Here is a 17,019-nt window from a genome sequence, read left to right as displayed (position 1 = left end):
TGCTTACACTTGTGGATGTAGACATACCACCAGACTTCAGGCCAAAGAACTTTTTGTCTGAATTCAAGGATTATTCTTTAGATGTCTTAAATTCTATGTTGAATATTGCTGTTATGTAATTTCATTGTTCAATAATTCAGTAATTATATTTGTTGGTTGTTGTTTTAATTTTCTTGGTAGAAAATTTATTTGTAGGGTGGTAGTGCATAGTGGCCCACACCTTTAAATCCCAGTACTCTGGAGGCAAAGGCAGATGGATCACTGTGAGTTCGTGACAAGCTTGTTCTACATAGTGAATTCTTGGACAGCCAGAGCTACATAACAGAGAGATTCTGTCTCAAAAACAAAATTAAAACAAAGTGAATACGTTGAAACATAAGGCGTGAGAGAGCTTTACAGCACATTTACTTCATCCCAAATTCTTGACTTCACATAGCAGGCCCTCCTTGTTCCTGTCTCTGGACAGACCTGGGGATTCCTTTTACCCTGACTCTGGTTTTTCCACTAAGGACCTGAATCAGCAATTTCCAGTGCAAACTTGGGCACTGTTTGTGATCAAAGCAATAGACCGCCGCCACCCTCACCCCCCACCCAGAGTTCACAAAAAGCGAGTGTGTGCACCAAAAAGTTCGGAGTATGTTCCCTTAAATGAGAAGCTATAAACCTCTTCGGGACAGGCTTAGCCCAGCTTTAAAAAACAAAACAAAACAAAAACAAAAACAACAACAAAAAAAACTGAAGTACAATGGAATTTGCAATTCTAACTTTAATTAGGAAGGGGTATGTTACTAATTCAAGCAGTTAAACTCAAGGCTATCCGTATCTTTCGTCAATCAGGGAAGCTGTTACTGCCCTTCACGAACTGTCCAATGAGGAGCACGTATATTCGGAAGGCCCCGCCCTTGCTGCCATGTTTGAGTCCTGTTTTGTTGAGAAGGCCTATGGTGTCTGGTCTAGACTACCTGTGTCTCCTGGTTTTATAGGTCGTTTCTGAAGAAGACCTGGATGCATCTGAAAGGAAATGGTGAGTGTACCCTGGGCTCCTGGAGTCGTAAGTGGCAGATTTGTGACAGTGCAGAGGCTGCGGCGCTGTTGCCTGGCCGCTTCCCTGGTGCTGTCCAGCCGAGTGTGCCTTGGCTCGCTGATCCCCAAAACACTGGAATTGTGTGCAGAGCAGTGGCCGGGCACCGGATCCCTCCCTGTTCTGTCCCAGGGAAGCTACTTCGTCCCAGGTCCCTGTCTTCCTAGAGAGAGTAGTCTCCTGAGACCTGTGCCTCCGCACACACAGCAGCAGAGGCAGGTTGGTGACTCTGAGTCCAGACTGCGATGTGAGGGGACATGGGTGGTGTGAGCTGTTGCTCGTCTGTCTTTACAGATATGTCTGGGCTGCTTTAGATTTTTCCTGTCATCACCCTTCTGCATTATATTCTTTTTGGTACTACAGTTAAAAAGGACAAGGCTTTGGCTTTAGGCTACATCCCCACACCCCAGTACATCAACTCATCAATCAAATCGTGTGTGTGTGTGTGTGTGTGTGTGTGTGTGTGTGTGTGTGCTGCCCTTTTAAAAATGATGATTAAGAAAGTATTTGATTGTGCCCTCTGTAAGAATGGCCCAAAATTCCCCATCTTGGAGGAAGGAGAAACATTTAAATTTGATTTTTTTTTCCATTGAATATTTCTGAAGCCAGAATTTGGATTTTTGAAAAGTTTTGCTAAACCTGGGCTCACAAACACCAGGTTTAGCAAAACTTTTCAAAAATCCAAATTCTGGCTTCAGAAATGTTGTTTGTGTGCTCTGAGCTGCTTCTCTAAATAGAAGAAATTGAGACTGGGAGTTCTTAATCAGTATTTACCAAATGACATTCTTTGAGAAAAAGAAAGTTAGTCTTTTCAGTAGAAACGGTATTGTTTCTGGTAATCAATGGACTTGAGGATTCAGTTTCTTTACCATTTGAAGTTGTCATTGTTAAGATCTTTTATTTCTAGTTCTTTTCATGTTACTATGAATGGGACTTTGTTCCTGGCCTCCTCTTTCACCCCAGTCTTTATGGGAATAGAGGAATGATATTGCTTATTGAATTCTGACTTTATATCCTGCTGTGTTCAAGAAACTATTAAATGCTACAAAGAAAATGTTTACTTTTTAAAATTGCCTCTATATTGTATTCATGCTCAAACTGAAGGGAATATTAGCAGTGTATTAGATAATTCTAGCTAATGATAAGTAAAATAATGAATATTTGCATATTAAACTTAGAAAGACCAACTTGGAATGGGTGAAATAAATATATTGTATATGAAACAATATACTGTTATTTGAAAGTGGATTTAGATTACTTGTACATTGAATTTTTTTAAAACTCTGGGTAATCAGTATTTAGAAAAGAGCACTTTTAATTTTCTAGTAGAAGTTAAAAAGAAAATAAATAAATACCAAATTAAAAGGAAAGTTTAGGGCCTCAAGAGATGACTCAGCGGTCAAGAATACTTGCTACTTTTGCAGAGAACCTAGTTTCTGTTCCCGCAGCCAGGTTGGGCAGCTCACTGACACCTGTGAATCAAGCTCCTGTGGACCTGACATTCTCTTCTGGCCTCTAGACCCTGCACACAGGTGGTACACACACATACATATAAAAAAACAAATCTAAATGAAAGAAAATAAAACAAAACATTGTTGATTGCAATGAAAGCAATTACACATGAAAGACATACACATTTTTCTTAAAATTGTCTATTAAAATCTCAATATTGTGTGCATGCATGTGCACACCAATTAAAAGGGAGTGGCAGAGACTATCAGAATAGAAAACCTCACTGTCTTTCTTCCGTGGCTAAAAATAATCACATAGAAGAGAGCTGGGAGGATTGCTATTAGTTCAGTGCCATCATAAGCTATAAATAATTTCAAGTCCTGCCTCAATTAGAGTATGAGTCCTGTCTCAAAACAAACCGAAACAACTTGACCACAAATATGTGTGCCACAGGAGAAATGATTTGATTTCTATCACCTAATATGATGGGCATTGTTCGTGCAGTTTAAATTAATGAAAGTCTTTTTACCACCGGGAAGGATAGTTATGCAGCAATATATAGCTTCATTTCCTCAGCTATCATGATCAACATCTTTCAAAACGTCATAGGAGTTCTATATATTAAAATCTTTCTTTTATTTACCTGTTAAGCAAAAGAATATTTTTAGGATACTTTAAGCTTAAGTTCAAGGTAGATTCAGAAAGGTATAAAGATAGGGTCAGTTTCTAAAATAATTTACTTATAACCCATTGAGTTTAATTACTGCAGCTCTTGTTTACATGTACATGGGGTTATATACAGGAATATGGCAAACATTCCAAGGCCACACTCTAAAGAAAAATGACTCTTCCTCCCCAAGAAGCTACCAACTAAAACTAGCTTCTCAGTTAAGGATAGGGCTTTGGAAACCACTCCCAAGTCTATTGCTGGAATTTTTCACTAGCATGATCTCATGCAGACCTTGCATCAGTAACCACGGCTATTGTTAATTCATGTATGCAATAGCCATGTCAAGTACAGAGCACAGCATTTGATGTACTGCTTCCCATCCACCAGCTCTTAAATTTTCACTTCAGATTTTCTGCAGTGTTTCCTGGGCCTTGGGAATAGGAGGTTGATATAATGTCCCATCTATGGTTGAGTATACACAGTTATTTTCATAACTTAAATAGTAATGCTTCTCTGTACTAACTACCATCGCTACAGTAAGAAGCAGAAATCTATGAACAGAAGCACCAATATTTAGAAGGCAGTATGTCAACATGACCAGTTATCAGTAGGTTCTCCCTTAGGACCTATGACATCCCTCACCGTAGTTTTTCCCCATGTTAAATTATCAGACATGACTTCCCTCTTCAGTAGGCCTGAAATTTCATTGGCAGCAGTTCCTTAGCTCCATAAACATTCTTTCAAGTAGGCACATCTTGTCTGGCATACCAATATTGTAGCATCCTAGGTTCAGCTCAGGATAAAATATTTTGTGCATCTTCTCCCCCAGCATCTTTCATAGTATCATTCAGCACTATGGAAGACAGTTTCTTGGTCAGCTCATGGCTGGTTTTCCTCTGTCCTGCAAGCAAAATGTGCGGTGTCTTCAGCAGATAGGTTTTATCATCTAGCCATGGTTAATAACCCAGAGCAATGGCAGTAGCTTATATTGTTTGGATGCCACTGAAGCCTGTCTGATCAATAACTTATATGGTGGTGACTTGTGCCTGACACTGACATTTTCATTTATTCCCTTGTGGCTTTTGGGGAGTGGCATTGTTCACTAATGCGTGGTACTTCTGCTTGTTTAGGTCTTTGTGGGTTTGTGGTGAGTCTGGTCCATATACAGAGTTTCAGGCTAACAGGAGTTACATAGTAAGGCTCTGTTCCCCACTCTCTTCAAGAAAAATGTATTTCAGATTAGCTTACAAACTAGTGCTGTTTCATAACACTACTTCACAGGTCTTTAGTTTTGGCTAACACAGTTCCTAACCCCTTCTTTCCCCTACACTCCATCCACATCCCTTCTTAAACCTTTAGCTTCCAGTATTTTCTCACTGTTCATTCATATGACATATGTTCTACTATCCCCTTTCACTATGTATATTATAGTATATGTGTAATTATATATCTTGGATTTCAAGACTACTGGTGCCCAAATAATTTCCTTGTGTGTTCTTCATTTTGTTTAACCTTTATTCTAGCCCCTCTTTTTACCATCTCTGTCACTCCTAAACCTGTTTGGGTCCTTTGGTCCCCAGTATTCCCCTGTCTACTTTCATTTTAATCATATTCTGCACCCCCCCATACGTCCTCCCCACCAGTAGCCTGTTTTTTTGCTTTCTTCTTCTCCACATACACTCAGTGTTAGAAATACACAAAAAACGATTTGAACCTGGGAACCGCATATGAGAAAGACCTTTTAGTGTTTCTCTTTTTGAGCCTCATTGAACTCACTCAGTGTAATTTTCCCAGTTTTGTCCATTTATGTGAAGTTTTCATTATTTCATTTTCCATTGTGTAGATACACCATATTTTCATTATCCATTCATAAATTGAAGGATATCTAGGTTGATTCTACTTCCTATCTATTGTGAATTGATCAGCCATGAACATGGATGTGCAAGTATGTCTATAATAAGATACAATGTGTTTTGGGTGTGTGCCCAGGAGTGGTATAGCTGGGCCATATGGTAAATCTATTTCAATTTTTAAAAAATTTTATTTATTTTTATTTCTATGGTTATTTTTCCTACATGTGTGTCTGTATATTACATGTATATAAGTGTTCATGAAGGCCAGAAGAAGGTGTTGGGTCCCCTGGAACTGAAGTTACAATTATGAGATACTCTATGAGTGCTAAGAATATAACCTGGGGGTTCTGCAAGAGCTTCCTGTGCTCTTAACTGCTAAACATGTTTTCAGCCCTATTTTTCTTCTTCTTCTTCTTCTTCTCCTCCTCCTCCCCCTCCTCCTCCTCCTCCTCCTCCTCCTCCTCCTCCTCCTCCTCCTTCTTCTTCTTTTTGGGAAACCTTCAGGCTGATTACCAGAGGGTGTGCACTAGTTTACATTTTACCTATATCCAGGCCAGCATTTGTTGTCATTTTTATTTCCTCATGATAGCCATTTTGACTGAAGTGAGATAGAATCTTAATGTAGTTGCAAAATGCAGACAAATGAAACTAGATCCTTATCTTTCACTTTGCACAAAACCCAACTCCAAATAGATTAAGGATCTTAATATACAACTTGATATCCAGAAATTTCTAGATGAAAATTATGTTGTAAGTGCGCTTCAGTTCACAAGCACAGATACGTACTTTTTAAGTAGGAGTCCAGATAAAGCAAATGGGATTTTATGAAACTGAAAATCTTTTGTACAACAAAAGAAAGAGTCAGTTGAGTGAAGAGGCAACCCACAGAATGGGAGAAAATCAGCTAAGCATCTGAAAGGGGATTAGTGTCTAGGACATATAAAATGATTTTTAAAAAACCTAAAAATCAAGACATCAAACACCCTAATTGAACAGTGGACTGTGGAGGTTGGAGAGATGCCTCAGCAGTTAAGAGCACTGACTTCCAAAGCACCCCAATTCAATTCTCACCACCCACATGGCAGCTCAAAACTGTCTATAACTCCAGTTCCAGGGGATCCAACACCCTTACACAGACATACATACAGGAAGACCACCAAGGCAAATAAAAAAAAAAAAAAATGGACGGTGGAACTGAAGAGAACATTCTCATGAGAAGAAATATAAATGACTAGTAAATTAAAAGTGTTCAACATCCTCAGCTACTAGGAAATGGCACATAAAATGGATGATGTGGCCTCATCCACTGGAGCATGATTAGCATACTAGTAGCCACAAAGGAATACTGATTCCTCTTCTCCCTTGTTAGTCCTCCCACATTCATGCTGGAATTTAACTAGCATAACCTGAAGTATTGTGAGCATTTCATACTTTGATGCATCCATGATAAAGAGTTTGTTTTGGTGTGTGACATTAAGGTCCTAAGAATATGTATTCCATCTGTAAGGACCAGTCTTCAGCAGGATTGAGGGACATTCATAGAGTTAGTGAACTAATCATTCAACTTGACTTTTCTGAGGGAGTAAAACTTAATTCTCTGGGGCCATTGAGGGGGGCAAAACTTAACTTTCTGGGGCCAGTGCAAAAAGGAACACACACACACACACACACACACACACACACACACACACACACATCCCTTTGGATCTCTCTATCATCTCTCTTCTTTATTTCTTTTCTTACCTCTATCCAACTATATACCTTCTGCCTCTATTGATGTCTTGTTTCTAACTAACTTTAATTTTTCCCTTACAGCTTTTATACCCCAGCAAAATCTTTCAAGCAGTATACAAAATTACAATATGGTTTCATTATTTCTTAAAAGAATGATTATAATGAATACAAGTAAAAAAAAAAAAGTATTTCCCATATCCCTTATATGATTAAACATTTTAGGTATTACAGGTGAAAAACAAGTTATCCCAAGAACACATATATATTCATACCTAAGCAACTTGTTATAGATTAACGAGTATAAACAAGCATGGTGTTTTTCTCAGCCACTTTTTTTTGCTGGTTACAAAAAAGGAATCAATCATTTTATTATTTATCTCAAAAGGTAATTTTATAAAAAAAAAAACTTAAAAGAATCACAAATCTAAATTTTTATATATAAAAAACAGTCAGCTCTACTTTCAATCAATCTTTAGGATGCACACCCATTTATCAACACTTTTTTATATCAGAAAGCTGAGGGCGGAAATGGGGACAAGGAATTAATCATCAGTTTTGAACACCAACCCATCTTAGCAAGAAAGCCACATCAGCCAGCAATAGCTAGGCTGCCACTCTTCCTGTTCCCTGACCTCAATGAGTCCCTTGTTCAATTATTAAAAGTGTGCCTTTATAGTTTTTAAATTGTTCCCCAAGATTTACTACATTAAAGCAAAAACATCTTAACCTTAAATCATTATTTAAAGCTTTGTTTTAGCTATGATGCAGACTGAAACTCATGGACATATTTACCAACATTAACATTAAAAGAACTTGAGCTACCTTAGTTTCTGGTACTCAGTTGTGTTTCTTAACCATTAACCTAAGTCACAGTCTACATAGCTTCTCAAGGGAAACTCATAAGTCCTACCTGAGAGACATTTCCTTGTTCTTATTTTCTATCCTCTACAGCCCCTGCTTTTTCAGGGGTGTACGCAACACCATATCCTGTTTTTACCTATGTTAATTTTTCCACTAAACTAACCTCTATCACAATCCCTTACTATAATTATTAAAAGCCCTCAATCAACAAAATTCTATTTAATCTAACTCTATTTTTGTATAAAATTGTTGCTTCAGTTAAACACTACAACTTAAGAGGAAATCATCTTCATAATAATCCACAGGTAAAAATGCCCAGTAGAATGGGATATTCCCATGAGATAAACACACTACATTAAAGGCAGTGGGGATACCCCCACACACCCAGTCATACCATGCCAGATACCAAAGAAAAATGGCAGTGGAAAACATGCAAAGATACAGCAATAGCAAGAAACATTTTGGAGCCGAAGCCCTTGGGGTCTTGCCTATCCAAGATTCACTCATCATCATTTTGCATTCTGGTAGGCCAAACTACTGAAGTCATTTGTTACCTGCTGCTCCTTTAACATGGCCACCAACAAATATGTGCACTTGCCTGGTGTGGTGGCCCAAACCTTTAATCCCAGCACTCAGGAGGCAGAAGCAAGTGGATCTCTGTGAGCTCTAGGCCAGCCTAGTCTATAGATTGGGTTCCAGGACAGCCAAGGCTGTTACACAGAGAAATCTTGTCAAAAATAAAAAGGGGTTGGGGGTTGGGGATTTAGCTCAGTGGTAGAGCACTTGCCTAGCAAGTGCAAGGCCCTGGGTTCGATCCTCTGCTCCACATACAAAAAAAAAAAAAAAAAAAAGTATGTTAACTGCTTCCTTTGTATCTTTTTCCGCTTATTTTCTTCCATAAAAATCATATGTTCATTGTTAACAGAGAACTACCCTTGGTGAGACTTAATATGTCATTTCCCATAATGCATCTGGTTTTAATCATATGAACTCTTTTTTGTTGTTGTTGTTTGGTTTTTTTGTTTTTTGTTTTTTTTGAGACAGGGCCTCGAACTCACAAAGATCCTCCTGGCTCTGCCTCCCGAATGCTGGGATTAAAAGTGTGCGCCACCACCGCCCAGCATATGCACTCTTTTTAAAAAAATATTTATTTACTTATTATGCATACAGTGTTCTGCCTGCATCCCTGCAGACCAGAAGAGGGCACCAGATCTCATTACAGATGGTTGTAAGCCATCTTGTGATTGCTGAGAATTGAACTCAGGACCTCTGGAAGAACAGCTAGTGCTCTTAACCTCTGAGTCATCTCTCAAGCCTCTCATATGCACTCTTAAGTATGCATAGGCATAAGATTGTAAATATTGGATTCTCCATTTTAAAAAAGATCCCTTGGAGGGCATAATTTGTCTTATTAAGCTTACAACAAAAACTAGCTAATACTGAATTGGCCCGATTTCCATATGTCTTGGATGTGTATTGGTTTGTATTTGAATAGAAATGAGTCTTTGATGAGGGTTTCCTAAAGGGAGTAACTTATTCCATCATTTGAAACCGGTATATGAGTAGCCTGATGCAGGACTATGGGAACATGTCCTAGGTTGCTACCATGCTCTTAAGTGCCCTGTTGGAGTGGCATGTGTGCATAATCCAAGCTAAGTGAAGTCCCATATTGCTAAAGTCTTTCCTGTGCTTTCATACCTTAATATATTTGTGCTAACCTACAGTTGGAGAGCATGATCTACCGGTGAGCCCCTTGTAAAGGCACTGACTTGTGAGTTGAGTCACTGTTTGAATGAGAGTTCAGGAAGAGGTTTATCTATTGGTAGGAGTGATGACTTATAATCATTACAAGAGAGGAGTACTGCCAGGCCCTATATCCAGTAAAGAAAGTCCAAGAAATGCTGTGATCTGAGAAAACCTGTTTCCTTTGGGTTTAATTAGGAAAGGGGAGAGAAATAATCCATAGTATGGTTATTACTCAATAATTAGAGTGATCAGATTATAGCAGTTTATGTTACCAAAAAAAAAAAGAGAGACAGGATCCCTGAGCCATTACCTGTATATATTGTATTAGTTTAAAAGGATGGAGTATTTGAAAAAGTCACAAGATGTAAAGCCACAGAAAGGATGAAAATATTAGACAGACAGACATTGATCTTTCAGTTTGTCTTACTCCAGGAAAGGTCTGATTCCCGGGTTAGTGACCTGGTTATCCTTGGGCTGACACCTACTGACTCTTCACTGTATAATGTTGTGGTCAGACAGCAGGAGTCTTAGAGAGAAAAGGAATGCTCAAGGAAAGACTAAGGAGTAAATGGTCCCCAGTCAAGGCCTCGCTCTCTTGAGATGGTTGTGGAGCTTGTGACAGAGCAGTTATGCCTTGGGAGGACAGACTTAGTTTTGCTCCAGGCCCCAAGGCCCAGACCAGAGCTATTTTCCACCATGATTTCTCAATATTACATGTGGCCAGCAACACAATACAGTTGTTTTCTGTTATCTGTACCCACAGAGAATTTTTTCCTTTCCCCTTTTACTTTGCTGCTTGTCTCTACAATCACACACTGAAGTTACTGAAGCAATGATGCTCCATAATTCACACACATGTGAGAGCACAGGAAAGAGGAGAAAGTGGAAAGAAGAAAAAGAAAATCCTTTTTTTTTTTTTTTTTTATGAAAAGACACTTTCTTTTTAATTTTGTATATATATGTCAGCATGCATGAGAGTGTTTGTTGGTGCCAGTGGATGCCCAAATAAGTTGTCAGATTCCCTGGAGTGCAGTTACATGCAGTTGTAAGCCACCTGGATATGGGTGCTGGGAACACACTAGACTCGTATTTAAGAGCACTGATTACTCTTTCTTTTGTTTTGTTTTGTTCTTTTGAGACAGAGTTTCTCTGTAGCCCTGGCAGTCCTGAAACTTGCTCTGTAGATCAGTCTCAAATAATCTGCCTGCCTTTGCCTCCCAAGTGCTAAGATTTAAGGTGTGCACCACCACCACCTGGTAGAGCAGCTATTATTCTTAACTGCTGAGCCAGCTCTCCAGCCCTAAAACAAGCATTGTAAAACCAAGTAGCTGCAAAGTTTGGTTCAGTCCTGAGAAGTGAGGGTACTCAGGAATCTCAGTTATTGGTTCTGCCTCCTTTTGTTATGGAGTTGGAAAGGAGGAGGAGTTTGGCTGCTGAGGAGGGTAGCATGCACAGATGGTTCTGATTGATAGGCGGGTTTGGGGTAAGTTTCTGTTCACTGCACACATCCTTTTCCATAATTCATCAGAATTTGATCATACCCATGCCCAGTTATGCATAGGTGTAAGATAGAAAAAAGAAGATTGATTAGCCTTATAGGTTCATTTTCGGTGTTTGCCATAATGCCCATGTACCTAAAACTAGTTGATGTCAGATCAACCCATAGTCAGGTGTGTTCTAATTTGTATTTGAATGGAGTCCAGACATTACCAAGGTGTTGCTAAGTGGAATAATGTATTTTAATTGTTTAAAGCAGGCATACTTGCATCCTGATGCATAGAAGATACTACAGTAAGTTGTCAATAAATTAGTAGGTACATTTTTCAGAAAGGGATATTTGCACTGTCTAAGCCAAGTAGAGTCACACATTGTTCAGTTATTCCCTATGCTTGCTGCCTCTCTATTGTCCCAGTGTCCAGTGCTAATCCCTTTAACAATACATCTGCTTTGTTGTCTGTAATCTGCTTGTCCAAAACTTTAAGACTGCATACACCCCTTTCCTCTGTCATATAAATTAGTCCATTATCTTATATTCAACTTCATCTAGGTTCTTAAGCCCTGGGCAAAATGAATCCAGATTTGTGGCAAAGTAGGACATGAATGGCCTCTATCTCACTTCCTGATGGAGTTATAATTTTTCTCTAAAATGTCACAAGGTGACATTTACCTGTCTGCATTTCTGTCAGCATTCTTGTCTTCCAGCTTTCACTATGATGGCCTGGTCCTGTCAAGGTGGCAGATCTTGTCAAATTGGCAATTAACACTAACCATTTCCCTGTTACTTTAGGAGCCAGTGACCTTTGAGGATGTGGCTGTGAACTTCAGCCCAGGAGAGTGGGCTTTGTTGGATTTTAGTCAAAAGAAGCTCTACAGAGATGTGATGACAGAAACCTTTATGAACCTGATCTCCATAGGTAAAAAACAAAAACAAACAAATAAACAAACAAACAAAAAACCCACCATGATTCTTTTGCTTATTTAGTGAGACAACAGCTATTTCTTGCTTCTCTCTGTATTGATTGAAATATTGAAAGGGAACACGATGGTGACTGTAGCATGCCAGGTTATTATAACACAGTAAAAGGACGACTATAATAAGTGTTTTCTAGTGTTGGATAAGTTATAATGATTTCTTTTGATTTACTTCCAGGGAAAACAGAAGAAAACATTGGAGAAGAGTGTGCAAATGTCAGAAGTTGTCTGCGGTAATTCACACTCAAAAGGGGGAATTTGCATCAAATATTTGCAATTTGTTTTAGGAAATATGAAAATCAAACCAGTGATCCAACTACATCTAAATGTAAAATGCTTCTATGATAAATTTTTCTAAAACTGGATTGAGTTTGTGCATCCAGAATTGTTGAGAATTCCACTTCTGTAATCTGTTAATATTTCCTAAGTGTATTATAACTTTGGGCCATGTAAGATATTTTCTGATGATTTGAGATATACAGACTTCTCTTCATGCACAAAAGTATTTAATATATTTTTATCAGGTTGTCTTAAGGATTTTGGATATATGCTTCTATGTTAAGTACAGTGAATTTCAGTTTTAAATTGGGATCTAGATTCAATAAATCTCATGAAGGTTACTCAGGTATTTCAAATTTTATCATGCTTGATCCACATCCTTTCCATAAATAATTTTCCCCATTATTAACTGGTGTACACATTTTAAAAACTTATTCTTTGGTAATTTCATACATGTATGCATTGTATCTAATCACAGATCTATCCTTCTTCCTCTTCAACTCCTCCGGCATCCATCCTCACATCCCTGTTCCAGTAACTACGTGTCTTCTTTCTAAAAGTTTTTGTTTTGTTTTTCAAATAACTCATTGATTCCAATTAGTATCACCTATATAGCAGTAGGTATGGATATTCCAGTGTGGCATGAAAAACCCATAAGGGTCCACACTCTTGTAGAAAAAACTCCTTATAAAAGTAAAGTCAATACTTAGTATTGTCCCATAAATCAAGCTCTTTTTATGTGAACCTCAAAGTTGGTGTCATTCTACTGCTGCCTCCTAAGTACTCTATTAATGGGAATTAATAGGAATGAGATACAGCATCCAGCCTCCAATGCTTCTGATGGCTAATCACAAAATATTAGTTATGCTTTTTCATTTTTTTGCAGAACTCCAGTGATTGAGAGAGACTGTAAATATGGAGATGGTTGTCAGTGTGGAGAAACCCACCAGCAGATTCCAGAATATGTTGTTAATGAGGACACACCTTCTGTAACAGCAGTACATGAAAGAAATGTATGTGCAAGAGACACCATTGGTTATTTACCCTCAGGTGTGCATCTCACAATTGAAACTGGAGAGAAACCATTTGACAACAAGAGACATGTGGAGGTATCTTTTCAACATGAGAAACGTTATACAGATTTCACTTCTTTTGAGTCCTTTCAGGTACTCAAAAGTCCTAGGCAGATAGTTTATAAAAAGAAACAATCTAATGAACCCTATAGGAGTCACACTTCTGATCAAAATTATGAGCGAATTTACAGTGAAGGAACATGTCACGAATATAATCAGTTTGAAAAAGCTGTCAGGAAATACAGTTACTTTCAGATGTATGAAAGAATCTGCACTGGAGTGAAACCATTTATGTGTAAGCAATGTGGGGAAGCCTTTATTAATTTCAGTCAACTTGTCTACCATGAAAGAATTCATACTGGAGAGGAATGTTATGTGTGTAATCAGTGTGGAAAAACATTTAGACATTATTCATACCTTCAGAAACATGAAAGAATCCACAGTGGAGATGCACCCTATGTGTGTAAGCAATGTGGCAAAGCATTTATTCGTTCATCACACCTTCTTGTCCATGAAAGAACTCACACTGGAGAGAAACCTTATGCGTGTAAGCATTGTGGAAAAGCATTCAGCCATCACAGTGCCTGTTACAGACATGAAATAATTCACACTGAAGAGAAACCCTATGTTTGCAAGCAATGTGGGAAAGCATTTACTTGTTCTACATCCCTTCGCAACCATGAAAGAATTCACACTGGAGAAAAACCTTATGCATGTAAGCAGTGTGGCAAATCCTTCATCCAGCGTGATGCTTGTTACAATCATGAAAGAACACACACTGGAGAAAAGCCTTATGTGTGTAAACAGTGTGGGAAGGCATTTACATGGTCCACATGCCTTCGCAACCATGAAAGAACTCACACTGGAGAGAAACCTTATACATGTAAGCATTGTGGGAAAGCCTTCACCCATTCCAGTACCCGTTACAGTCATGAAAGAATTCATACTGGGGAGAAACCATATGTATGTAAAAAATGTGGGAAAGCATTCATTCATTCCAGTCATCTTATCAGCCATGAAAAGATCCACACTGGGGAGAAACCTTACCCATGTAAACATTGTGGGAAAGCTTTCATTCAGCGTAAGGCTTGTTACAATCATGAAAGAACTCATACTGGAGAGAAAACCTTATGTGTGTAAACACTGTGGAAAAGCATTTAGGTGTTCCACATACCTTCGCAACCATGAAAGAACTCACACTGGAGAGAAACCTTATATATGTAAGCATTGTGGGAAAGCCTTTACACATCAGAGTGCCCGTTACCGTCATGAACGAATTCACACTGGAGAGAAACCCTATGTATGTAAAAAATGTGGGAAAGCATTTAGTGATTGCAGCTATCTTGTGAAGCATGAAAGAATTCATTGGAGAGAAACCTTACACATGTAAAAATAGAGAAGCTTTTATGTGTTCCACATCCCTTTATATGCATGAAAGAGCCAACAGAAAAGAACTGAAGACTTTGCAGGAGTATATCTGGTGGCCTTGTCTATGGACAACTTACTTATATTGTGAAGTACAAAAGAAAACTATGAACAGCTCATAAGAAAGGCTCAATGGGTAAAGGTGCTTATTTCTAAGTCTGATAATCTGAGTTCCATCCCAGGGTCCCATATGGTGGAAATAGAGAATTATTCCCAAAGTTTATCTCTGAGTTCCATGAACACACATGGGCTCTCACACAAGCTTAATATTTATTATAAGAAAAGAAAAAGAAAGCAGTGGAGAGTAACTGAAAGTTGAAAAGTATAGTTGTATCCTCAATATGTAAACATACATAGGTTAAAATTCTGTTGCACTGGGCATGGTGGGCCATGCCTTTTATTCTAGCACTGGGTGAGGTGGGTGGTGGAGAGTAGAGAACTATAATGGATATAGTGGGTTTCAACACCACATGGGACTTTAACCAGTTGTGAGCAAGTGGAATTTTCTTTACAAAAAGAAAACATGGTTCGTCTGTTCAAAGCACATACAGTTATGCCCGAAAACCTGAGTTTGTTTCTCAACATCCACAGACTGTGGCTCATAAACACCTGTATTTCCAAAGCCAAGAACTATGAGGCCCTCTTCTAGCCTCTGCAGGTACGGTACACATGTGATACACATACATATAAATAAAAACACATCTTTAAATAATTATATGAATAGAGCATCTAGGAGAAAGCTGTGTTTATTCAAATAAGAAAATTTATGAAATGTTATGTAGTTCAATCTTATAAGAGTAATAAATGTAGAGACTAAACAAATTTATTTGCACAGAATATTTCTGGAAATAACGGAGTACAGTAAAATTATGAGCATTTTTCTCATTGTTCAATTCTTATATACTTTTAGTTTGCATTATTGTTTTTTTATAGTTTTGAAATTAGATTTGGTGAATAATGTCATAATTTTGCCTGCCTGTATTGCCTAGTGCTTAGAATGCTGAAGCTACTAAGACACTGTCTCTAACAATAGCAACCATATAAAAAACATTTGCATTGAGGTGATGTAAGTTTGGTTGGTTAATTTAAGTGCAAAAAAATGGGTATTGTTTACATGAAGTGAGGTATTATTTTTTCAACTTTACGGTAGAGCTGTTGGATTCATTGAACTGACGTGAATTTTTAATAAAACACTAGACTTAATTTTACCTACTTTGTTGGTAATGTGGTTCATTTGAAAGTGAAAATTATGCTTCTTAAAAGTATTTTTTCATTAAATATCATATTTTAAAAAACTTACTAATTCTTTTTGCAATTTCCTTACATTTATATGAAAAAGGGAAATTTTCTGGTGTTTACATAGAGTTTATATTTTTAGCTTTTCAATGTATGTGGTGCTCTAATAATAGTGTTTTGTTTCTTTTTTGTTTGTAGACAGGATCTCACTATGTAGGCATGGCTGGCCTAGAACTCACATAGTTCCTGCCTTTGCCTCCAAAGAGTTGGAATTAAAGCTTGCACCACTACACCTGGCTCAAATGAGATTTTTGTATATGTGTTTTACAATTTTTTATTTGGTTGGGTTTTTTGATGGTTTGCTTGTTGTTTTGTTTTGTTTTGTTTTGTTTTGTTTTGTTTTGTTTTGAGGAAGGGTCTCATAGTGTAACTATGGCTGTCCTGGTGCTATGTAGGAGAGTCTGGCCTCAAACATATAGATTTACTGGTTTCTGACTTCCAAATGCCAGGATTAACAGCATGAACCAGTACGCTTGGCTGTGTGTTTTAGTTTTTAAAAAAAATTGATAAAAAAAAAATTATTACTGGCGAGTGCATGTTTAAGATCACCTGCATAATGGTGCCTGTGGAGGCCACAATCATCAGATCCATGGAGTTGGAGTTATAGGTTGTTGTCAAACAGCTGAAATGGGTGCTGGGAACTGGACTCAAGTCCTCTTAAGACCAGCAAGAGATCTTAACTGCTGAACCTTCTCTCTGGCCCTTTCTTGCTCTCATTTTTTTCTGACAGTTTTATGTACTTATCTAATTAATCTTAGTCTCTTCCACATTCTCTTTTCATCTCCATCCCTCTGTTGCTGGGATACTTCACAAGTCCCCTTCTTGTTTACATGTTCTGTGTGTGCCCCACTGAGTGTAATTCGAGTTTCTTACATATTCATGGTACTTACTCAGTCATGGGGTTTCTAAGCCATTGCCTCCTACAATAAGAAGCATCTCTGATGAAGAATGTGTATATTAATATCTGTATGGTAATACTTACAAGATGGTTTGACAAAGTGACCATTTATCTATATAGTAAGAAGGCCCTTCCTCCAGGACCTAATGGCCTCACTGACCACAGGCTTTAAAACTGGG

At 38.1% G+C, this 17,019-nt stretch overlaps 1 pseudogene; it reads left to right on the top strand.

Annotated features, from left to right (window-relative positions):
* Positions 1 to 900: 900 nt before the first annotated feature.
* Positions 901 to 15,854, top strand: LOC118571538 (annotated as a pseudogene).
* Positions 15,855 to 17,019: the final 1,165 nt, after the last annotated feature.

Source organism: Onychomys torridus, chromosome 21, assembly GCF_903995425.1.
Source record: "Onychomys torridus chromosome 21, mOncTor1.1, whole genome shotgun sequence".
Lineage (NCBI taxonomy): Eukaryota > Metazoa > Chordata > Mammalia > Rodentia > Cricetidae > Onychomys > Onychomys torridus.
The sequence above is the reverse complement of the archived record's forward strand: the minus strand, read 5'-3'. Positions and strand labels throughout refer to the sequence as shown.